The 26,122-nt window shown below is 43.9% G+C and overlaps 1 protein-coding gene across 1 annotated transcript in view; it reads right to left on the bottom strand.

Annotated features, from left to right (window-relative positions):
• The window catches only part of KCNMB1 (potassium calcium-activated channel subfamily M regulatory beta subunit 1), a 97,403-nt gene extending 71,797 nt beyond the window's left edge, over positions 1-25,606 (bottom strand). Inside the window, exon 1 of the mRNA XM_078650713.1 lies at positions 25,451-25,606. The gene's annotated coding sequence lies outside the window, so the exon portion shown is untranslated. The remainder of the gene's footprint in view (positions 1-25,450) is intronic.
• Between the last annotated feature and the right edge of the window lie 516 nt (positions 25,607-26,122).

Genomic DNA, 26,122 nt, shown 5'->3' with positions numbered 1-26,122 from the left:
AGAGAGAGGGAGCTAGACAGAGAGAGAGGGAGCTAGAGGGAGTAAGACAGAGAGAGGGAGCTAGAGGGAGCTAGACACAGAGAGAGGGAGCTAGAGGGAGTAAGACAGAGAGAGAGGGAGCTAGAGGGAGTAAGACAGAGAGAGGGAGCTAGAGGGAGTAAGACAGAGAGAGGGAGCTAGAGGGAGTAAGACAGAGAAAGAGGGAGACAGAGGGAGCTAGAGGGAGCAAGACAGAGAGAGAGGGAGCTAGACAGAGAGGGAGCTAGAGGGAGTAAGATAGAGAGAAAGGGAGCTAGAGGGAGTAAGAGAGAGGGGGAGCTAGAAGGAGTAAGACAGAGAGGGAGACAGGGAGCTAGAGGGAGTAAGACAGGGAGAGAGGGAGCTAGACAGAGAGAGGGAGCTAGAGGGATTAAGATAGAGATAGAGGGAGCAAGACAGAGGGAGAGGGAGCTAGAGGGAGTAAGAGAGAGACGGGAGCTAGAGGGAGCTAGACAGAGAGAGGGAGCTAGAGGGAATAAGACAGAGAGAGAGAGAGCTAGAGGGAGTAAGACAGAGAGGGAGGGAGCTAGAGGGAGTAAGACGGAGAGAGAGGGAGCTAGACAGAGAGAGGGAGCTAGACAGAGGGAGCTAGAGGTAGTAAGACAGAGAGAGAGTGAGCTAGAGGGTGCAAGACAGAGAGAGGGAGCTAGAGGGAGTAAGAGAGAGAGAGGGAGCTAGAGGGAGCAAGACAGAGTGAGAGGGAGCTAGAGGGAGTAAGACAGAGAGAGAGACCTAGAGGGAGCAAGACCGAGAGAGAGGGGGCTAGGGGGAGTAAGAGAGAGAGAGGGAGCTAGAGGGAGTAAGAGAGAGGGGGCTAGAGGGAGTAAGACAGAGAGAGAGGAAGCTAGAGGGAGTAAGACAGAGAGGGAGCTAGAGGGAGCAAGACAGAGAGAGAGGGAGCTAGAGGGAGTAAAACAGAGAGGGAGCTAGAGGGAGCAAGACGGAGAGAGAGGGAGCTAGAGGGAGTAAGCGAGAGCGGGAGCTAAAGGGAGTAAGCGAGAGAGAGCGGGAGCTAGAAGGAGTAAGAGAGAGAACGGGAGCTAGAGGGAGTAAGACAGAGAGAGAGGGAGCTAAATGGAGTAAGACAGAGAGGGAGCTAGAAGCAGTAAGAGAGGGAGAGAGGGAGCTAGAGGGAGCAAGACAGAGAGAGGGAGCTAGAGGGAGTAAGACAGAGAGAGAGAGGGAGCTAGAGGGAGTAAGACAGAGAGAGAGGGAGACAGAGGGAGCTAGAGGGAGTAAGACAGAGGGAGCTAGAGGGAGCTAGACAGAGAGAGGGAGCTAGAGGGAGTAAGACAGTACCTAGCGCCGTACATTTCCGACAGAGGTGGTCCATGCGGTAAGTCGTGAGGGGGTGACACCATGAGTTACCCGCACCGGGTGACACCAACCCGAGTGACGCCACTGCGGAGAACACCCATCAAAGCACATCCAGCCACAAAATCAAACACGAGAAGGGCTGCATATCTGAACACGAACATCTACATTACAATCAAATTCAGATACAAATAACTTTAAAGGATCAGTAAGGTAGCGGTAATCACTCCTGTGTCTGTAATAGAACCTAAGTCTCATTCACGCTTGTTAGAGAGATTTTGTTACAAAGTTGGAGGATCTAAAATGTAACTTCAAAGCACATCAACCACCTATTGAACTGAAAAACACAACACAGGTTTGTTAAGCAACCTGCAACTTTTACATCAACATGCAGTGACCCTGAAAGTTCCAGAATATGCTTCCGCGCAAATGGGCCAGCAGAGACACACAGGTGATGTGTTCACTAAAACTGGTGAGACTGATTGAGCTATTCCAATTTGAAAAGTAACTATATAACCCTTAGCATATTTTGACCTTGTTGGGCCACGTCATTGAGGTGTCCTTGAGATGTTTTGCAAGAACGGTGGTTTTCTATTTTGGATTCATACTATGCTTTGTGTCGTGCTGTGTGGTTTTCACAATCACCACCCTCTTCCTATCGCCAGACCATTCACTCTTCCTCCTTCCATATTCCTCACTGATTCAAGTCTTGCTCATGATCTCTTCAGCATCCTTGTTTGCCTACATTGGGCATCATTTACGAGGTCCTAGCGGAACCTTTGCGCTGCCAGAGCATCACTTTTTTGACGCTCTGGTGACGCAAAGTGTCGCAGCATGTTTACAAGGCCATGCAAAGCCACTTTACATGGCTTTTTATGGCCTTGTAAATATGTGCCCCTTACATGGGTGTTGCTGTGGGGGTTCTCACTCAACATCCATGGAAATAGAGGCATTCCCAGATTTACGAAGAAACATAAACCTGGGAATGCATCAGACTCCTATGCCTCCTCAGGGGGGGTGTAGGAGTGGTGCAATGAGGAGAATACATTTATTTCTCTTTGTTTATTTCCTTTTTCATGCGTGCTACATTCTGCAGCACGTATAGAAAGCGGAAAATGCCATTAATTATTGTTTTTGTGCAGGAAGGTGTTCTTTCCTGCACAAAATCAATCTATGCCACAACGCAGACACTCTTGCAACATGACACAGGAGTGTCTGCATTGGCGTACGGCTGCTGTTTGTATGCCGGTGAAGGGGAGAAGGACAAGAATGCGCCGTGTCTTGTATATACGGTGAATTCCTGCCCTTTTCTTTTGACGTTACACAGCAGGAAGGCCTGCTGCGCTGCACTGCATCGAAAGTTTGTAAATTAGGCTGATAGTTTGCCACTCCCATTGCTCTGTCTTGCTTCATATATCTTTTCTACATTTAGATCCACTTATTGATTATTCTCTTGCATATTGGTGTGTGTTTTGTCATACACCTATATTTCATAAACCTTTACAGTTTTTTTGATGTGTCCAAATTATGTCAATCCATCTGAGAGATATCTGCAGGGAAAAAGTTGTTCAGTTGGACAACTACTAATATGTCATATGCTAATGAGACATATATAGTCGCGTTTTGAATGGTAAGATCTTCATAACCAAGGCATAGTTCGCCTTTTCCTAGGTTCCTCCTAAAGGACATCTTAAGAGAAGAGGTGTTGCTGTTTTTTTACACCTTACAAAACATCTTCACTAAAGTGGTTCAGTCCAAGAGCTGACAATGGACTGTAATGGCAAAGAAGGGCTTAGGAAGGAGATGAACAGCTGAATTAGAATATTTGAAGGGAATCCATATGAATTTGTGCTCAAATTGCATTACTGTTATTGAGCAGTATATTTTAGCTAAATGATCCTTCCCTAAATTGTTATTAACCCGGGATTGTCAATTTGCTAGGCCTGCTTAACATCACCTGCATCGACAATGTGCCAGGATTGTCAATTTACCTCTTAATTATTGTTACTGTAATGTCATCTACTGTCATTGTAAATAGGGTTAGAACGTTGTTCAAAGATTTGTAACCAAACGTTATCCTAAAGAATGTTAATGATCTCCAATGAGTGCTCTGCAGCCAATCAGCGAAAATATTGATTTATATTGCATTTCAAGTGACTGAATGGAAGGAAACCACGTTTTGCTCAAAATTGATGTTCTGAGAAAATAATAACCTTAAGCAGGTACAGTGTGGGGATCTAGCTAATAATCAAGCAACAACAAACTAAAAAAATAATGATCCAAAAGGGGCCAAACTACATATAAATTCACGTTTTAGTGTGCAAAACACTTTCAAAGTGGTCATTTTTGGATAATGGGAATCCATGTTGTAGCAAAAATAAAACTGATAAAAAGTGAGTAAATAAAACAAATGCTTAACACTAAGGATTCTCCAAGGGCAGCCGGGTATTGAGGCTGATCCTTGAAGGGGCAGAATCAAACTCAAGGGAAATGTCAACAGGCCAGACTGACTGGTTGACAAGTAAAATACCTTCATTTCAATCACATTGTTATTCTAATGTGGACGTCATAAAAAAGATTCAACTGTTTTTACCGGTTTTGCAATATTTTGTTGTTCTGCGTGAGTTTTGCAAGACTCATACATCATGGAAAATTCTTAGGAGGAACCATAAAAGAAGAAATGTTGGCTCCATCCTTTTCAGCACCCTGAGGTAAACAAGAAATTTGTCTCGGGCGCAAGACAAAACTACACATTCAAACTCACAGATCTTCAGAAAAAGGTTTCTAAGAGTTTATCTCTCGGTGGTCAGCACTTCTCTTTGGTTCCAGGATGTTTGTGGACTCCTGTGGACTCCAGGCACACAAATCCGTAAGGCAGACTTGTTTCTGCAGGTAATTTCGTGAGCTCAGACAGAGTCAGATATCCCTGTGGTCCAAGATCTGGTAACCAGCTCCCCATGTCTAGAACATGTTCTAGGTAACATAGAAGGGGAGAGGAGTTGGCCTAACGGCTAGGACGGGAAGAGAGGAGTTGGCCTAACGGCTAGGGCGGGAAGAGAGGAGTTGGCCTAACAGCTAGGGTGGTCGACCTCGAATCTCGGAAACACTGTTCAAGCCTCGGCAATGAAGCTGAACATCCTGTGATTCTGGGAAAATCACTTGATCTCCCAGTGCCTAACAAAAATGAATGTGTCCTCATGTAACACAATTGGTGCTATTTAAAGCACTCTGATACCCAATACCGGGGCAAGTTCGCGCTATATAAACCTCCGTATAAAAAAAAAGATAAAAGTCAGAATATGGAGCATTCTTTCAATGCTCCACTCACTGGTTTTATAGTGTGCTAGCAGCAGTCAATGATTTTTTTTTGCTTTTTATATTTTTACATATATATGTATGTCAAAATACACATGCCGTGTGCTCGAAATGCCTTGATGCCTCTCAGTGCCAGTCAGCATTTATCTTAGAAGAGATATGACTTCAGAGCTGTACAGAACAACTGTTATTTGGAAGAGGGCATTTGTGAATAGTTGGCTTACAGTGTATCACCTGTATTTGTACTATGAGTGTGTACCAGTAACTTTCCCTTTTTTGTGAAATCATAGAGCACCCTCCTTGGCAGCTTTACTCTGGCCTGGCCTGGCATAGGACGTCATAATAGCTTGATATTACACACAAAATTGTAATTTCAGAAAGGTTCTTATATATAGGTGAGCTGCTCACCAGTACATCCCCACTCTAGGAATTGCCATCTGTATAGAGGTACTTTTGTAAGAACATAGATTGCCAGCTCTTTGAATCTCACCTTCGACAAGATGGAAGTACTGGTCTTCAGAAACAAGACTTCCCCATTGGGACGCTATATGGTGGTCGACAAAGCTATGACCAACACCCACCAACTATGCTAGAAATCTGGGGATCGTCCTGGACAACAAGATCGATATGACAGGACAATTCAATGCAGTGAGCGCTGCTCAATTACACATCCTTCGTATGCTACAAAGTTCCTCAAATTATTTCCACATCAGATGAACCATCATGCAAGCACTCACAAAGAGACTTAAAAACAGCAATGCACTCTATGCTGGAATATCCAAGCATCTCCTACACAGACTTCAAACCATCCAGAGCGTTCCTGGAAGACTCATATTCAACTGCCCACAATGCAGCCGCACAGCCGCGGCCCGTGGAGGGAGTTCGGTGGGGTAGGGAGGCGGTGCAGGGGAGGGGCAGGGTGGAGGGTGGTAAACAACGGAATATGGATAATTGCAGGTAAGTAAACAATTTATTAAATAAAAAGAATTTCGAGCGCACCCTGCATCGCAAAATGCGATGCAGCGCGCACTACCAAATTTGTTTTATAAATTACATTGTTTACTTACCTGCAATTATCCGTCTCCCGTTGTTTACCACCCTCCCCCGCACCGCCTCCCTGCCCCACCGAACTCCCTCCACGGGCCGCGGCTGCAGCCACATCTTATCCCACCTCAGAGAACTCCACTGGCTCCCCATCTACAAATACAGTCAATTCAAACTCCTCACGCAGACGTACAAAGCTTTGCACAACACTGGAAAAGCATACGTGGACAGCAGCATACAGTTTCGCCACCCTGACAGCCACCTATGCTCAGCACTCACTCGCACACACACCCTACATTCACAAAAACAGAGCAGCAATTCTGAAGACCTGGCTCCTCTAATAACTCCGAAGTAACCTCATTCCTAAACACCTGCTCAAGTGACTGAATACCTTCCTGGGGGATTAGTGCGCTATACAAATCAACATAACATTAAACAAATGCCTGTCAGGGTCATTGGAATAATGTACTTCTGCAGACACTCGTTTTCCACATGATTGTGGATTTCCCCCACAAAATCCATCATCTTCTGCATAATTTGCAGATGTTAACAAAGACAAATTCTAGCTAAAACAGATCAAAAGTTAACAAAATGCAACAACGTTGCCGCACAACGGTAAGTCCTTTGTCATGCAAAGAGAAGCCATCTTTCAGTTGCTGATTACTGGATTTAGATGTCTGTACTGATGTAAATGATGTGAAACAAATTACCCATACCTGGCTAACATGTAAAAGTGACAAAACAGTGAAATGGTACTCCTTCATCAAATGCTCCACTATGCCGCATAATTTTCATTTTCTTGATACATAATTTAGTCAACCCTGCTGCATAATTGGATCCTTTCCTGCTCCATAATTCCAGTGGCCCTGGCCTAGTTGAGACATGCTCATGATGCAAGAGGTGGACTGAGGTAGGGGAGTACAGATACATTTATAGCAAGAGAGAGATATTAATCCTTCAGTGCTCTGTGTGATGTACGATGATGGGGCAGGAGCCAGTAGAACCAGGGAAAGGAGGTTTTGTAGTACCTAAGATGGGAAAAAGTGAGGACAGTTACAGGGCTTTACCGGGATTGAGAACAGGCAGAGTACTTCTTCCCATGTTTTTTCCAGAAATGAGGAGTGTCTGTCAGAATGATCAAAAGTCAGCCTGACAGACAACCTTCATGTACAGGTCAGACATCCAGGCACTGTACATGTGCTGAAGGATTTGGCGCCTGGCTGCCTGATCTGACTTTTGCCGGGGTGAGGATTTCACAGCCCAGTGGGTGTGAACTGCTCACCCTGGCAAGTCACCTGGAGGTTGCATCCCTCATGACAAGGGGGTGCAACCCAGATAGACTCAGACCTGGGCCCAGGGATAAGTATCGATCAGTGACACCTTGTGACATAGTGGGGTGGGGTTAATAACTCTCACTCACCCTATCCCTCTCCATGACCAATAAAGGACTGTGGCCTCCTCTCACTCGCTGACCCAAGGTCAGCCAATGAGAGAAGGAGGCAGACATAGCCCTGCAGAAACTTCAGAGGTTCCCTTCCACCACCCAAGATCACCGCTGCCAGTAAGTTTGTTGTGTCTGTGTGTGTATGAATGTATGTGTATTAGTGAGTGTACGCTGTGAATATGGGTGTGTTTATGTGTGCGTAATAGGGAGCATGAGTGTGCATGTAGATGGGTGAGTGTGAGTGTGTATGTGTGTGTGGACTGCCCACCTACCTCCATCTGCTCAGTTTACCGCCTGCCACTGCTCGAGAATGGAGCATATTGTGTTCTGTGCATTGAGGAAAAATGTTAAGATTTTGTAACACAATACACATTGGGTTCATCATTTTAAGACTATGAACTACTTTCAGAAGCACGTGATTCATTTACATACATTTTATTTTTTCACAGACATTGCTACTGAAGAAGTGATACAATGACTCCGAGATTTAAATAATCTCTGTTGGAATAGGTGGTGATTTGAAGGTCACAAGATTATATTCCTGCGCTCCAACCTTCTTTGGTTGGTAAATTCTGCACCTTTGAAAAAATTAATAATTACAGCTGTTATATAGCGAATTTATAAGCGGCAGACATGTGGTATACCGCCCCATGGAAAAACACTGTTATTTATTACAACCGCTTTTTTCAGATTATGTGCTGAATAATGTACAACTATTTGGTAAAATATGAATTTAAGAGAGCAGACTTCTTCAGCATTATCAGAATTAATTTCAGAATGACTTAACAGCTGCTTAAAGAACATATATAAAAATAGTTATACCGTTATAAAATAAATGTAATGATTGTACCTGCCCCTGCAACTGTGTGTGCATGTGTTACCAGTCTGATCCCTGTTAAATTGGGTGATAATTACACCTGTTATTTGCAGCGGTTAGAAGCAGCAGAAATGCTTTTTAAAAAAAACTTGTATTAATATTTATTATAATATTATTCATGTTTTACACATAGGTCAATTCAGCCTTCTTTTAAGGAACCCCCATGTGGCTACGAAAGCTGGCCTCTCCAATCCTAGATGATAGTATGGTTTCTTTTTTCAGGTGGAGCGTCCCTTTCCTCGCTTGTGCCTGACTGTGGAAGCTTTAGCGACATCAAAAACCGAAGAGAGACATTTCAAAAGCTCTCTAATTAGCAGTGCAGTACTGCAGTTAGTCTTCTTTTAGCTGACACCAAAGACTATGGTGTCCCAGGAGGGACCTAACTCACCGAGTCTCTCTGCAACTCCGCTTTTCTTTGAAATACAATCAATCGATTGCTAGTTTTGCATAACTGGGTCTTTTTGGACACATTTGCGTTCAATAATCAATTCCGACTCAATACACCGCGTTTATGTTGTACACACTGCCTCCCATACAGTATCCTGGGCTTCCATTAGTGACATGCCCTTTATTTAACCTTAAATGCAACGAATGCAGCCTGCGTACACTTGCTTGCTACAATTAAATCTGGATGCGCCTACGACTCCGGCCATAACTTATACTGCATCTTGTTGTTAAAACCCAATAAAAACATTTCAAACTAAATCTGGATGCGACCAGGATGCAAAACTCTGCCTGTGTTTACTAAATAAGAAATAATTCCTTACTTACTACATAGCAGAAACCAAGTACTGTCCAACACTCCTTCAGTATTTTATTTTATTAATTCAATGGAAATGCAGTTGTGCACTGAAGTGCCTAGGAATGTTCGCTTTCTATAACTGCACACATATTGTGTGCTTCTGTAACAACTCAATACGGCCCCAATAAATTAAACTTATGAAAGTTAATGGAACCTGATCTAACATTGATCTTTTTTGAGATCTCATTGTAATTCTTTTGCTTGAAAAAATAAAATATATATACATTTCTGAAATGTACGTATTTTTCCTCCTTAATTAAAATAGCACTATCGGGCCAATGTTATGTTATGTTATGTTATGTTAACTGAAATTTCTTGAGCGCACAGCTGCCCCAGCTAAGGGGCGTCCCGGCGCTATACCTGAAAAGATAACACAACCAACAGACCAACAGAGACGCAGCTAATACGGCAAGGGGAAAAGATGCGTCTTAACAGCTTTCCTAAAAGCAAGGAGAGTGTCCAGAGAGCGAATGTGGACAGGGAGGGTATTCCACAATTTTGCGGCCATCACCCTAAATGAGCGGCCCCCCAATCTACATTTTTGGAACCGTGGGACGAGTGCCAAATCTACGCCCGCAGAGCGAAGGTTACGCGATGGAGTGTACAAAATCAGAAGATTCTGAAGGATGGCAGGAGTATCAGTTTTCAAAATCTTGTACGCGAAACACAGACTCTTGAACTCTACACGTCTGATTACAGGTAACCAGTGTAATTTACAGATTGTAGTCCGAGCAGAACAGAAGCGAGGCAAACCAACCAAGGCACGTGCAGCCGCATTCTGTACTCGTTGGAGTCGCTGGACTTCCGCCTGGTTAGCACCCAAAAGCAGTGAGCTAGCGTAGTCTAGTCTGCATAGTACACTGGCTTGGATCACCATCTGACGCGTAGGGGCATCAAAAAGACTGAGGATCGGCCTTAAACCTCGCAAGATGCCGAAGCACGTAGATGCCACCTTCTTGGTGTGACACGCAAAAGTCAGTTTGGAGTCCAGCCAGACACCAAGATTTTTTAATTCCGAGATGGGTTTAGGAGGCGATCCCAGCTCCTCAGGCCACCAGTTGTCACCCCACAGATCAGGATGTTTTCCCAAAACCATCACCTCAGTTTTGAGGGCGTTGAGCTGTAAACAGTTGAGTGTTAGCCAACTAGCAACAGCCCTCAAACCAGCCGCAAAGTTCGATGCCGGCTGGTTAGAATCCCCATTAAGGGCTACCGCCATTTGGGTATCGTCGGCGTAAGATACCATGGTGAGACCCCAGCTCTTCGCAACTTCCGCCAATGGTTGGACATAAAGATTGAAGAGCGTGGGGCTCAACGCCGATCCCCGCGGGACTCCTTGGGTGATGGCATGGGACTTTGATCTGAAAGGTGGCGTTACCACCTGAAAGGATCGCTCCGAAAGGAACGACCGGAACCAGTCCAGCGCCCTGCCTGAGATGCCGGCTTCACCTAGCCTGCGGACCAGGATAGTATGAGATACAGTGTCAAATGCGGCACTAAGGTCCAAAAGGACCAGCGCCGCCGTTTGACCTGCATCTAGTACAGAGCGGAGGTGTTCTACCATATAAAGGAGCGCCGTCTCTGTACTGTGTTCCGGCCTGAAACCGTTCTGAGTTGGATCGAGTAGGTGTGCAGAGGCCAGGTGTTTAGTTAGGATGTTATTAACATGGGCCTCTGCGATCTTTGCTACCCACGGGAGAAGGGAGATTGGTCGATAGCTCTCCACCTTCAACGGGTCCAATCCAGGTTTCTTAATAATGGGTCTAACACAGGCAGCTTTCCAACTAGGTGGCACTATCCCAGTAATGAGGGACTGCTCCACAAGATGAAAAATAGGAGGAAGGCAGATGGGCGCCGAGTCCAAAAACTGAGCTGGCTTCAGAGGGTCGTCAGGAGAGCCTGATTTAACCTTGGCCGCTAAGAGGGTGAACTCTTGTTCCGAAGGTGTGGGAAGAATAGCCAAACACTGAGTGGTACGTGATGTCAAAATCGTACCCTCAGGATCCACTTTGGGGAAAGAGCGATAGATGGCATTTACTTTTTCCACAAAGAAGCTAGCTAACGACTCACAGTGGGCCTGAGAACATATTTCAGTAGCTGGAGATCTATTAGCTGCAAGCTCCTTCAATACTTTAAAGATCAGTTGAGATGGATTGGAGCTTGCCTGAAATTCCCGAGCATAATAATCCGCTCGAGCCCGGCAGACAGCTCTGTGGTAAGCCTTTAGCTTAGCCAAATAGCATATTTTAAGGCTTTTGTCATAATTCTTTCTCCAGGCTCTTTCTGCCTGTCGGCAGGTGGTTTTAACACACCTGAGCGTCTCAGAGTACCAGGGGCTAGGTTGGGAGGGTCGGATTTTAGACCAACTGGCCGGTATCAGTGCATCGAGCGCCTTGATAATCCAGGCGCAGAATGTTTTATACCCCATAGCTATGTCATCCGTTTGGACCAGGGGTGAAGAGATCAAAAAACGATGGAACTCTTCCAACTTGAGCTTTTTCCAGGGACGCCTAAAAGATGTTTTCTCTGGCTTCCCAGCAGGGCGTGTCTCTGAGGAGATGGTAAGCTCAATAAGGTGGTGATCGCTCCATCCCATAGGCCTGGGGTGCAAGACCTCGGCCAATTGCAAGTTGGTAAAAACCGGGTCCAAGATATGACCACCCTCATGGGTCGGATGACAAATCAATTGGGGTAGTTGCACTGCTTCGAGGTCATCCAACAGACTTCTAACCGCTGGAATATCCGACGCATCCAGGTGTGTGTTAAGGTCGCCGATGATGGTAAAATTAGAGGAGGACAGAGAAAGGGAACTTACCAGCTCGGGAAGGGCCTTCCTAAAGGCACAGTCACTCCCGGGGGGGCGGTATATCAAAAGACCTGACAAGGTTTGGTTTTTACTGATGCCGATCGAAAAATGGGCACATTCCGCAGCCGGCAAGTTCCTGGGTTTCCAGGTACAGGTGTAGCAGGTTTTAAAAGCCACCGCAATCCCACCTCCTCTCCCCTTACGGTTTAGAGTATGGATGGCATAGCCCGGAGGAAGGGCCAGGTTAACACTGGCCGTATCCTCATCCCTTAGCCAGGTCTCTGTCATAAAGAAGACATCAGGGCCTTCTGAAAAGATAAGATCGAAAATATCTTGATGGTGCTTTGACAGTGATCTGACATTATGATGCCATATCTTTATGGCACTTGGAGGGAGAGGTTCTTTCCTCCGGTGTACCCTTACCTGGCTAGGTGGCATCCTTTGATGACCACGTCAAGACCACTGCCGGCCGCTGCTTTGGACTAATAAAATCACTGAAAACTTTTTTCGATTTCCTCCCAATTGCAGCCAGAAAGTCAGTCGCGGTAGCCCTCATACTCTCACGACTTGACTACTGCAATGGCCTTATGGCCGGAGTAAAAAAATCTACTCTCAGAAAGCTGCAGAGCATCCAACACGCTGCAGCTCGACTAGTCTTACAACTCCCCAGAAGGTCATCAGCGTCCGCAGCACTAAATTCGCTGCATTGGATGCCATTGCATAAAAGAATTCTCTTTAAACTACTACTTACAGTTTTCAAAACAATGCAAAATACAGGGCCCCGCTACTTTGCAAAGCGTTTCATGCGCTACAACCCCCCGCGCTGTTTGAGATCTTCTGGGACAAATCTGGTCCTAATCCCCAGATTTAAATATAAGACCAAGGGTGGGAAATCCTTCAATGTTCTGGCCGCCAAAGCCTGGAACAATTTGCCTGTCAGTCTCAGATCTGTAGATAACGAAAACAACTTTAGAAAACTTCTCAAGACATGGGTCTACCAACAGCTAGACTCCTCTGTCCTGTCAGCCATCTAGTCTCCTCCGTTCCAAATCCATCCTCCTGTTATTCTCCGCAGCTTGCTCAGCGCCATGATGCCCCCTTGGGAGCGAACGTTAGCGCTATACAAATGCACATAAATATCAAATATCCTCAGTGCGGGTATTTCCCACCAGCCACACGAACAATTATAAGGGCCGCAAAGAGGATGTTGATTATCACTTCGTCAAATACCATATTGTTTCATTTTTTGCAGCAATTTTGTATTGGCATTTCAGAATAAAAACATGTTGACAGAACTATAGTCCCGTAGGACTCATAGTCAGAAAAAAAATGTGCACCGAAAAGATGGACAAGTAAAAACATTAGCAAAGGAAAATCTGAAGCATCAAAAGAAGATACAAACCATACAGTGATACACATCTGAATAGTCGGATTCTTGCAGTCCCCAGAAGAATGACACAAGATCACAGCCCTGCACTGACAAGGCCACACTCAGCGTCCCCCTGTTATCAATTACTTGAAGGCAGAAGGAGAAAGAGGAGGTGCATCCACTATTGCTTTTGAAATGATATGGGTGAATAAGGGATATGAGGCGCACAGGAACTTGTAAGCATTATCATTTTGGTACCAACATTCAGCAGTGCTCCAAGAGTACGGATGTCAACACCCATCGCCAATTCAATAAAACAAAACAAGAACTCTGAGCACATGCACTTTTCAATCCAAATGAAAGTACTCCAGTAATCTTTAAATCCTTCCAATCTTCTTTTAATCACAAGTTTCACACCACCCTCGCACTAGCCAACACGTTTCGTCCTCGGGTTTAGTGACCCTATGACTTCCTCAGGACTGGAATATCAATTAACAAAAGTTGTCTAAGCTTTTAACAAAATAATACTTATTTATAACACCTTACACCGGTGCTCATTGGAGAAACCCTGAAATTGGAGCTCTCCTCACTGTGAGCTCCCGGAGAGAACCTCCAAATCAAAATTGAGAATAGTGTGCATGTGACTGTCGATTAATAAAAAGTGAAGTAGATGTAATTGACTGAGCATAAAAGGTCACCATATGAACCATACATGGCCCAAAAATATATTCAATTGCCACTGCTAGCACAAAGAAGTGTTAGATGAATGATAGCTCACGTGTATTAATGTTATCTATACACATGCAGTGTAAAAGCCAAGAACATGCCAAATCTAAAGCTCTATATCAGCAGAACGTGTGATAATATCTGTAAAATACTTCCTTATTCTAAAGAGAGCAAACAGGCACAATATGACATGCTGATTGTGCCCCTCTTCGGTGTATCCCCAAGTGTTCTCCAGATGCACATAAATCTATGCCCTCAAAAGGTGCATTACACAGTGCTCCCCTGGGGTGTATCCCACATGTTCCTCTGCTACTCATCCTTCTGTACATCCTGGTGTACATTACTCTGCTCTACATAAGCATGTACCAATCACACATATTACACTGTGCCCCCAGCTGCCTATCACCATATACTCCTGCTGTTCAGTGCTATATATGGCTCATGATATGAGTACACCGTTGCCATTATGTTTGTTGATCTGTGCATGGGGTTTATAGGTCTTACAGAATATATGTGTCTGCAAATGTGTAGGGCTGTGTGCATGTGTGCATGTGTGATGGTCTGTCTTTTGAATTAACAAATTAAATGTTTTGTAATGGGGAAGTTCCCTTTCCACTCTTCAAAACACAATTGATCCCAAAGAAAAAACTGTGTTAGAAATTGGGCCTCTAGTTGGCAGAGGTTTACATCCTGTTCAAGTAGGGACCACAATCCTAGTCAGAGTAGGTCAGATACATAACCTAAACTAACCGGTGCTCACCCTCTGGTAGCTTGGCACAGAGCAGTCTGGCTTAAATTAAGAGGCAATGTGTAAAGTATTTGTGCAACACTTAAATTACAGCAACACAGTGAAAACACGACAAAAATACTCCACACTAGTTCAGAAACATAGCGAATATTTATTTGAGTAAAACAAGACCGAAACAACAAAAATCCATTAAGTAAAACTTGAGATATGAACTTTTAGAGATGAAATCCAAAAATCGTGCTTAGAAGTCAACAGCACTCAAAGGTTACTTGAGGTCACACTAGACTAGAGTAAATGCAGTTACAGGCTGACCGCAATGCCTGCTGAAAAAGTACCTTGGCTGGAGCAAGCATCAGTGTTGAAAACTTGATACATCAGTTCCGATTCACACAGTCGGGGCGATGCGTGGAAGTTGAGCCTCACTGTCAGTGTTGAAGGATTGCCGCTGTGTCAATGTTGAGCCTCACATCAGAATCTTTGGATCCGTGCTGTATTATAGTCAAACCCTGCAGTCGGGACCCGCATCGTCGTCGAATCGCCACTGTATATGAGAGCACTAGGTTGGTTTCAATCATTGCAAGGGTGTCACTTATTTGATTATTTCAGAAGATAGCTGCAGAACTTACTTTTGAGGCCCAGGACTTGAGGGGGTACCTCAGGCAAGGGTAGGACTCGCAGATGCCAGAGTCCAGCAGCACCAGCAGAATTGCAAGAAGTCTTTTATGACCCTGAGACTTCAGAGAAGAGGAGACAAGTCAGTAAGCCTTTGTAAAAACTGGGATTCAAGGATCTAAAAAACAGGTCCAGTCCCTCTCACTCCCAGGCAAGAAGCAGCAGGCAGCAGGCCAATATAGCAATGCAGCTAGCAAAGCGGCAGGCCCGCCTACAGCACAGCAGCTCTTCTTCCAGGCAGAATGTCCTTGGTTACAGCAAAATTTTGATTTGGTGGTGCCATGGGTCCAGTACTTATACCCAAATGTTTCTTTGAAGTGGGGGAAACTTCAAAGAGGCCTTTAAATATCACAAGGTTCCTGCTTTTCCTGCCCTGGCTCCAGCCCCACTACAGGGAAGTATTCAGCTCTCTGTGTGGGGACAGGCACAGCCCTATTCAGGTGCAAGTGTCAGCTCCTTTCTCACAATCTACCTCCCGAGGGCCCATAAGCCTGGTAATGGGCCCTCGGGATGCAAATGTCACACCCCACCTCCCTTTGTGTGACTGACTAGAGGGAATGCACAAAGCCCAGCTGCCACCAAACTCAGACATGTATTCAGAGGCAGACAGATGCACAGAACAGTTAAAGTAAGAAAATGACAACTTTCTAGTGGCAATTTCAGATTTACAATTTAAAATATGACTTCACCATAAGTTGTGATTTTAAATTGTGAGTCAAGACACACCAAACTTCAAATCTCTATATTTTCCCAATTGGAAATTACACTTATTTGTTTTTGATGAACAGATGTTATTGTTTCTTTATCAAGAAGGAAAGTTACAGAGTGACCCAAAAATAGCACTTCAAGTGGGATTACATATATTGAAAAGCAGTGGCATGAAATAGGTACAAGCCATCAATACAATGCAGTAATGACCCTGATATCCTGGTCCTTGAACCATACTTCAAATCTACAAGTCCAGTCATTTCCCACATACACAGCTGTATTTACGGGGACAGCCCTGTGTCTAATAGAGAGGCCGCTCCTGCATTGCCTTTGAGATAGAGTGAAAGGCCTGGAAGATTTCCGTCGGGCAGCAATATCCCTCTTCACGACCATAAGGGCCGTTCCCAGAAATGTTCGGTCAGCTCTTGTACCATCCAGGCCGTGAGGACCCCCAGCAAAACTGCAAAGGGGGCAGGGGGTCCTCCCATCCCAGCACCCTAGACAATTCAGCTACTAAAGCCAACCAGACCCCTGAATGACCGGACACAACCCCACCACATAGTAAAAATCAGTGAGAGTACCATCCCACTGGGAACAGGCAGAGTCTGGGACCAACTCCGCTTGGTGGAGCCGGGCCCGGGAAAGATAGGCACCATACAAGTAGTATGTTTGGATCAGGGTAACTTAGAGGAAGTGGTGATTGTTCTGGGTGCCATCAGTGCATCACACCAATCAGCGTCCTCAAGGGAACCCATCCATGTTTCCCATCAGACTCTAAGATGGTCTAAGTTACCAGGGGTGTTAATTACCAGAGTGCGGTATATTTTAGAAACTCCTTCTTTGCCCAAGTTACCCATTAAAAACATAGCCTCCAGTGGATTAAACTACATAAGGGATGTGTCATGAGCGAGTTGTGATTGAAGTGAGTGCCTCAACTGGAGAAACTTGTAGAACTGTGTGTGGGACAGGGCATATGTAGTTTGGAGTTCTTGGTAGGAGCACACATCGGTTTCCGACCAAAGGTCTCCCAGCTGTGAGATCCCAATAAGGTCCCATCTCCCAAAACCTTGCAGTGATGCCACCTCCTTTGACCAGGTGCTGTGCCAAAGAGGTGCTTGCTGCATGATTTTGGCATCCCAGTGAGTGTGTCGTAGTGCAGCCTTCCATGCCTGTAGGACCAGCTTGGTCACTGGGGGAATGGAGTTAGAAATGGGAGAACCATGCAACATGGATAAGGTGCTGGAGAACTCAAAGAAGGAGAGCTCCAGGTGATGAGCTGAGTCTGACTACCTCCCATTGAACCAGTCGTGGATGACCAACAAGTGTGACGCAAAATGATAAATTCAACATATTCAGTCCACCATCATAAACTCCCCGCTGACAGTGAGTGAATGCTAGGCAAGCCCTCGAACCATGCCACAAAAAGGATGCTGCAACACTATCCAGGGCTCTAAACCATGACCGCATAATGAAAAGTGGCAAGTTTTGAAAGACGTAAAGAAAGCAGAGTAAGACCATCATTTTATATAGGGTGATACGTTCCATTATATTTAGAGGAAGGGTTTGCCACTTGTCCAAATCAGTCCTGGCCCTCCATGTTAGGGGCACCACGTTAAGGGCCACATTAAGAAAATGGTGACGAGTCCCTCTCCAATGGAGCTGTGACTGAGGAAACGCAGCGGCTGCTGAGGCGACCCTTCCACCTGTGGAAACATTCTGCACATTTTGTGGCACAGCTCAGGGGCTGCTCCTCCATTAGAGTGGAGGAGCATGCCTCACTAACTTAAATGCCCCTAGAGATGATAAATAAAATGGTAATAAAGTTAATTTATTACCATTTTTTTTTTCATCAACCTGTCCCGAACCGAGTGTCAGGACGAGGTGGGGCCTCCGGAGTGGCAGCACCAGGGAGGAGTGGCGGGCTGCTTGTGCACTAGTTTAAAGTGCATGTCTCTTTAGAAAGCAGTCTTGCCACGAGCAGCCTGACATGCACACTTTAATCCTTTCAACCCAACTGTCTTAGACAGCTGAGTTGAAAGCAAGCACAGGCCTCCAGTGCACTGGGGAGTGTCGAGAGAGGACGCTCCCTCCAATCCTGGTGCTTCTCTCATGCTGATTAACAGCATGAGAGCAGCACCAGGATTGGTTAAGGGAGATGGCTGGGGCCCGAGCTAGAGTCTCAATAAGTTAAGAGAACCAGAGTGAGGCAGACTCATTGTCTGTCACATTGAGGTTAGTTATTAAATAAAAAGGGGCAACCCAGGGACCTGGGCCTGACAATTACTATCATGAAAAGGTGTCCCTATGGGGGAGGTGTAGCCTTGGACTTCCACAGCAATAGTGACGTAAATCAACTCTTCTGGAGGTTATTTCAGTTAAGCAATTTGCATTTATTTTGTTAATCATAGTCATATAATGTAATAACGGTCTATAATCATATGACACGGCATTTGTATTACTCCAAAGATAAGGTGCTCCTATAAAGTGACGATGCAGTGAAGGTGAGTAAATTGACTAAAAAAGTGTGCTTGTGCTATATACAGAAATATATCCATGTGACTGATTGGGACAGTATATTGTTACAGGTGGCACTCAAAACATGAGCGTCAAAAACCACCTGCTGATTTTGATACAATGATATGACATTTTATTGAAACTGCATGTATATAATGCTTACTACCCCTGACAAGGCGTTAAAGTCTTTACTCTGAATAGCACGCTGCCTGGGAGTTCAAAGTTAGTGCTGAGTCCTTTGGCTATTGGGATTAGTCTTATGCTCTCAAAGAAACCATTCCATGCATTTATTCCAGTATCTTTGTGGTACATTAAAGACTTAAGTGTGATCATTAGAAGGGGGTTATATGAAAAACAAATGGCTGATGAAATAAATACATATTGTTAGGTTGCAGAGATATGGTTTCTAAGACAGGCATGGTATTTCGAGTAGTCTATATACACATGAGGCATGCAGGAAGTAGAAGTGAAGGAGCTGGGCATTCAAAATAAATAAAAAAAATTGAAAGTTTTAAGTCAAGGTCACGTTTTCATAAAGAGTTTTAGGTATTAGCAGGTGGAGATTTTTCGTGATAGCCTGCAATCTTTTGATGTAAACCTATGGAAAGAAACGATTTTTAAATTGTACTACAAAGGAATGTGGGGTTTACCAGAATTTCTGGGGAGACTTTAACTTTCAAAGGGGTAGACCTTACTTGCCCTCAGCATAAAGCAATCCGGGTGAAGTCCCTTTATGTATAACCCTCAAGCATTGTGACATTTAATTAAGCACATCCCAGTACCTGTATAACCATTTAACAACACCACTGAGCAAGCTCTTGTGTATGTCACCCCACTGTGGATGCGATATACATTTTTGCAAAACAAGAAAGGGCAATTGTGTTTACCTACTACAGCAGTATATTCAATAATGTGAAGTACTATTATAGTATATGAATGCAATAATTTACAACATACATAAGCTACACATATAAAACATATGTTAAGAAAATACCTGCAAACTTAATATGTAATAAAGTAGTTGATAAACAGGTTGTTCCAATCATGATTAGTAAATTCAGTGCATCGTTTATCTGACCAATCCATTACCTGGTACGGAAGGGCCTCGGAAGGTGCTTTATCCTGCCATTGCCTGAAAACTGAGCCCCACAGACAGATACCTTGAGCCTTAGAATGAATATCTTGAGGTCACGTGACCCTCCAGCATCCAACTATCCCTGTAATGGAGCACACCTGGTCCTGAACAGGAGGACCCCGAGGGCATGTGAGGCTAATCTTGGACATATCCCTGTTATTTTATGTTGAAACACTGGCAAATGTGCTAGTTTAATGGTACATCAGAAACCAGTAATCAGAAATGGTTGTGAATGGGCCATTGTTGTTGTTAAATTAAGGCTCATAGGTCTATACGTGGCTACATGAGGCAGTACATTGGCATGCGGGGCTGTATCTTGGATTGCTATGTTGAATCTGGGAATATGATGTTGCTGTTGGCATATGATGGAGGTACACTAGCATCAAAGGCATTTGAGGCCACATATAGGTATGCTGAACTCACAATATAGAGGTATTTCCAGCACATACCAGCTTTATCTGGGCATATGAGTTAGCAAAAATGTATATGAGGCAATAGATTGGCTAGTGAGGCAACAGATATGAAGCTGTAATTTTCCTATTATGGTTGTACAAAGACAATTTAGTGTTTACATGGGTAAGAGAGGCTAAACTAGACCTATACGCCTGAAAATGGCTATTTTAAGCTGCTTCTGAAATATGATGCCGGTCCATAGATATTTGAGGCAGTACATGGATTGGGAAGCTGAAAGTGGACACTTGATGAGTATACGCAGTATACCGTGTAAGCAGGTGGAACATATCATATAGAGCAGTATATGGAAATAAAAAGCACTATGAGCATGTGAAGCTACACTAAGAAGCTGTTCCTGGTAATTGATCATTTTACATGATCACATAAGTTAGCATTTGGCTAAATGTAATAGTGCCAGTTCATACGAGGCTGTGCATGATTACGGCAGCCCTTTTAAACCAACGTCTCCACATGGGAGTATGAAGCTTTACAGGACATGTGAGGGTTGAAACTCGGCATTTGAATCAAGATATGGGCAAATCACGCAGCATCTCTCTAAGAGTAATAGTAAATGAGACTATGTTATGAAAATAAATATAGCGAATTAAAGGAAAACTTGTTTTTGAGAGAAAATTAGTATATTTTAAAAAGGAGAAATTTAAGGTTCTGGAAAACAATTGTTTTTTACAAAAGCATTAAATATGGCTGCTGGATGAAAACTGCAAGCTGGTGTTTATTGAACAAATCCCTATTTAATAAACTCAAAAATAGAGCATTTGGAAAAATATTTCTGCATTTAATGAAAATGGCAAACTGATGTTTGAAGATGTTTGTATTGGAACCAAGAGAACACACATCTACTGCGTCATATGCAGTCTCCACTAGGCTGAATAGAGAAGGCTTGAACTCGTCAGGACCAGTCAGAGATCAGAACTAAAATCCACCTGCTACAGTCAACCACCTATCAGAAGCTATCATCAACACAAAGCATTCACCCAGTCACACACTCAAAGACACTCACTCACACACAGAGGAAAACTTAAGTTTAGCTGAGACAAAATCTAACATTACTGCTCGTAAATGCCCTTTATGAATACTGAAGGTATTAAAGCTAAACCTTCCTCTTAGTTTGCCACTGTGATTCGGGCCCTACCTGTGGAAATCGGGTTTTGTTTTTTATTTATCATTTATGAATCACCAAGTAAAATGTCTTGATTTGTTTTGATCCTATTAAAATCTTTGTTTCCATCACACTTCACAATTACAAACAAAACTGCGACATTTTTCTTCCCTGTTTATTTGGTTGTGTTACAAAAAATATATTCTAGAGCCTTTCATTTCGCTCTCAATTTACCACAGCAAGACAGTCACATCATTCACTTTACTTTTCTTTCTCTGACTGCAAAGTGAGAAGTTCTAAACACGAAATCCCAAAGTTAAAAAAGCCACAATTTGTCAGAGTACATAGCCTGATATTTGAGTTCTCTATTTGAAGTAGAACAAATGTGACACGATAAATACAGAATTTAAAAGCATCTTTATTCATCGCTTGGATTTTCACTGCTCAGGACTCACCAGTGAGTTAGGACCCAAAATATGGGAAACAATGGTCTAATAAAACCACTTCGGACATACATACAGGCTGAGTAAAAAAACAATATATTTTTGATTTTTTTCATCTTTGAAGGATGCTAATAATTTCTGGGATAAAGAATTTTATGAGAACAGAGTCTGTTCTCAGTAAACTTGATATTCTTCCCTTATTTAAATGATACCATTCAGAAATGCTGAGATCAACATCATTGCTTTCACAGACAATTTCTGTTATGTATAGCTATCATAGAGAGTCATTTGCCTGAATAACTGGATTTTAAATGCAATAATTCACTGCTATGGCATAGCACCAGTGGGAAACAGAACTTGTTAACGACTGTTGCTACTTCATAAAGCAATGCCCGGCAGCTTTGGCTGGGTTCTCTGAGAGCCTTGCAGAGCGGCGCTGGAAAGCAAAAAGTACAGCTTTTGGATGGGAGGGAAGGGAAGACACAGAAAGGAGTGGTTGTGGGTGAGAGGAGGCCATTTTATTTTAATTTAGAACAAGGAGGAGAGGCCATATTACGTATAGCTCTCCATTCCTCCTCTGCCCCTGCATAGCAGTGAAAGCAGGGGCAGATGATTTTGAGGGCCATACATAACATAAAATTATAGCTGACTTGTGGTACATCTAGTCACCTGTAATAAGGAAATTACTTATCCACTCAACGGGAATAATTTATTACAGTTGATTTCAGATGTCACAATGCCTGCCAGGAGCAGAGTGGAAAGGCAGGTCACGGAGAGTGATCTAATTTTATTCTTCATGATTATGAAAATGAAAAAGCAAATGTACCGTGGACCATATTTATGAAAAAGGGGAACAGCAAATCACCTTGCTGCGCTTTGCTGCGTCACTGGAAAAGGGCAGGAATGCACCATATTTAAGGCAATACAGCACATTCCTGTCCTTTAGCCTGTGCTGGTGCACAATGGGCTGCTTAGCGCCAATGCAGGCACACTTGCACCATGGTGCAAGGGTGCCTGTGTTGCATGCAGGATTGTTTTTGAGCAGGAAGATGCACCCTCCAGCACAAAAACAATCCTGAGAGGCTTTTCCCTCTTTCTATGCGTGCTGTAGAACAGTAGCGGCCAGTGGTGGGAGTAGCTGCCGGGCAGTGACGTGGGGAGGGGGAGGGGCAGGGTGGGGGTAGTAATCTATGGATTACGGAGAATTACAGGTAAGTAAAACATATAAATAAATAAAACAAATTTTGTTGTGCGCGCTGAATCCCCAAATGCAATGCAGTGCACGCAACAAAACATGTTTTATTTATTTATATGTGTACTTATCTGTAATTCTCCGTAATCCTTAGATTACTACCCCCCACCCTGCCCTTCCCCTCCCCACATCACAGCCCAGCAGCTACTCCCACCACCGACCGCTACTGCTGTAGAATGCAGCACATATCGGAAGTGGGAAAACCTAGGAGAAATTATCATATTTCTCCTTTTAATGCCTCTCCTGGTAAATTTTATCTTTTTAGGGCTTTCCCAGGTTTGCAAGTTCTTGTAACTCTGGGAATGCATCAAAATTCAAGGATGTTTTGTGAGAACGCCAACACAACACCCATGGAAACACCTCCCCAGTGCAGAGTAGTGCAATGCAGCAATTTTCTCTCCGTTACATTACCCGAGAGTTATGAAGCCGCGCAAGGTGGCCTTGCGTGGCTTCGTAAATCTAATTTTTTGTTTCCATCACTCTTGCACCATGTTCCGTGGTGCAAGAGCGATGCAAATGGGCTCAAAAACATGTCCGCAAGTATTCAAGTGGTTTGTGGAAACGGTTATGGTGTGAGCATGTCTTAGAAGGAATAAAGTACCCCAGGCTGTACATTATAAGTACATCACAAGGCACCTCAGAGTTATATAAATGTGTAAAGGTAGCCCTCGTGATTTTTAATATCCTTATGATGTAAGGCAGGGGATACTTTATCCCACATATTACATGGTTTGGGGCCAGCAAATATTTAATGGTGACATGTAGAAATGCAAGCATGGTCATCTGCAAAAAGTATTCACATGTGAACGTTCAACAGTCACACATTAGATTCGAGCACTTTGTGATCATGACCCCATCAGTTGAACTCCCAGATTTGTAACCAACTGTAATTCAGAAGATGTTTTAGGTAATCCATGTTGGGGGCAATTAAATGAAATAATGTGTGGATATTCTCAAATACCGAGGATTACTCAGCACCTATATTATTAAATCTTGCATTAAACTATTATTTAACATTTGAAACCAGACATTTGTTTTATCTGTGAAGGATAAAGGGCTGATTTAGCTTTGCCAGCTCTACAGCCTGTTAATCTTTAATGTTGAATGAGCTCAGCTGTTAACAACATAATCACCAGAACAACACATTGTATGGGCGAGTGTTTTTTAAGTGGTCGGTTGATTCTCAATGCACAACCTGGTCAGCCACATAGTTCCACATACAACGGAAAAACACAGTCAAGGGGGGAGGGCGTCAGATGTAGAACTACCAGACACTTTGCGATATCAAGTGTTGCTGTGCTGAACCTGGTAGCAATAATAAATGTTGTCCAGTAAAATCACGTTTTAACCTTTCCAGTGAACAAGCGCTGTTACAGGAATGGGAATGTAAGGGACGTTTTTCACTGTAACAGGGGAAAAACTCCACTTCTATTTTTTACTTAGCGTTAGACACAACATGCCTGAGGCGCTCTGAACTAATGCAGTTTGCTTATTTTCCATTCGCTTCCCAGGGCTATTTTTACAGAGCACCGGATCACAGTGGCACAGCCTCTGAAAATGTTTCTATTAAACCACTGCTGGTAATGTGCAGCCTGTATGTCAAGGAGTGCACTGCATACAAAATTACCATGCTGCACGTTGGCTCAGAAACCAAGCATTTCACAGTGCTTATTTTGTAATCAGGAAAATGTATGTAGTTGCTTTCTATCTGGAAAGTAGTTATCAGAACATTCTCATTTTTGTTGTCATGAAAAAACAATACTCGAAAATAGACAAATGCTTGAGCACCATGGACACAACCGCGTAGCTATTAATGGCGCAGCAGGTGCAGTATCACCGGACCTTGGGGTCGTCTGAGCCCCTACCCTATTGGGGATTTGTTTTGCTACCAAACAGAGGGTTGGGGTGGCGTTTGCCTTGCGTCAATGGCAGCCCATGGCTGTCAGCCTTGTTACACACTGAGTGTACACTGCCCATCTAATGCCAGCTCTGAGTCACAAAATCAAGTGAGAGATCCCTGTGTCAAGCAGTGGGGTAACATTAGCCCCCGCGGGAGGGGGGGCTCCTCGCATTTTATTACGCCACTAGTGCCAAGTAAGGTACAGATAAGATACTAAAACCAAAGTATTGCTTTTTTGCAGAATAACACGCACCAAGTATTTTCGTACTTCTAACAATTCTGAACAAAAACTGCGTATTTTTAAATCACCCGTTGTCCCCAAGGCCGGTGGCGCTTCAGTGGTGTAACACAAAGTTATTCCCCCCTCAACCCCTCGCATGATTTGATAAGGGTCCCCGAGTCTCCTATAGCTCACAAATATTAATTGACCTTGCGCTTTTGCACCGTTGGGGCCCCAACTGTAGGGCTGGGGGTGCACCTGCGCAGCAGGGGCCTGCGTTACACCACAAGGGGGGGTTGCACTATTAATAGTCAGTGGTTGTTTATTGTTACCCACATCAGAAGGATGAAAAGCTGAATGGACCTGACTCGAACTTGTGATCATGGGTTCAAAGTGAGACCCCAGCTGGGGAGGCATTCGCCCACTGCGTCACCAGTGCCGATAAAGGTGCATGTGCTGTGAAACACACAGGGATGCTATTCAGATGTTCAGCACAACACTGAAAATAATCTCATAAGCAATTATTATTAGTAATATTGATCTACTTACTTTCGCGTCGAGTCGTCGGTGGTTCCTTCACCTAATTAAAAAGTTTCCGAAGAAGCAAAACGCTCCCTGAAACGGCAGAGCCGGGATAGATTAATCCGGAAACTGTCTTTAGGAGGTCTTCGCTTCGTTTGTTTTCTGGTAACTAAACTCAACTCTAAAGTTATTAGAGGGCATTGTAATTTTCTTTGCCCTTAAAAGGTAAGGTATGAATGAGCGGACGCTTAAAATGAACGACCTGAAACCTGGGCTGCGGTTTTAGTAAACATCTGGAGATTAAATACCGCGACGAAGCTCATATCATACATAAACTAAGCATTCGACTTTCAGCGAGAAATATGCCCGTTGTTAAAGAGCTGTAAGGCTGGTTTTTATTCTGCCACTGCTTTTCTTTAGTACTTTTAGAATAATTCCTATTTCATGCATCTATTTATTTATTCAGGTCTTTTCGATCGTCCTCACATGGCAATCCAAGTACACGTCAAATATCTGAAGGGTACATTTTGAAAGAGTTGATCAGACGTGTGGGTATGCAGATGGCAAGTAATGGGGCTAATATTTTGAGTCAGTGAAAAAACGCGAGATTTAGCAAGTGCGTGAGTTAGCGAATGAGTGTTTGAGTGTGTGAGTGAACCGGCAAATCTCACTTATTTCTTGCCCCTTAATCTCCAAAAC

The sequence above is a fragment of the Lissotriton helveticus genome, chromosome 7 (genome assembly GCF_964261635.1).
Source record: "Lissotriton helveticus chromosome 7, aLisHel1.1, whole genome shotgun sequence".
Lineage (NCBI taxonomy): Eukaryota > Metazoa > Chordata > Amphibia > Caudata > Salamandridae > Lissotriton > Lissotriton helveticus.
This window is presented reverse-complemented; position numbering and strand designations above follow the sequence as displayed.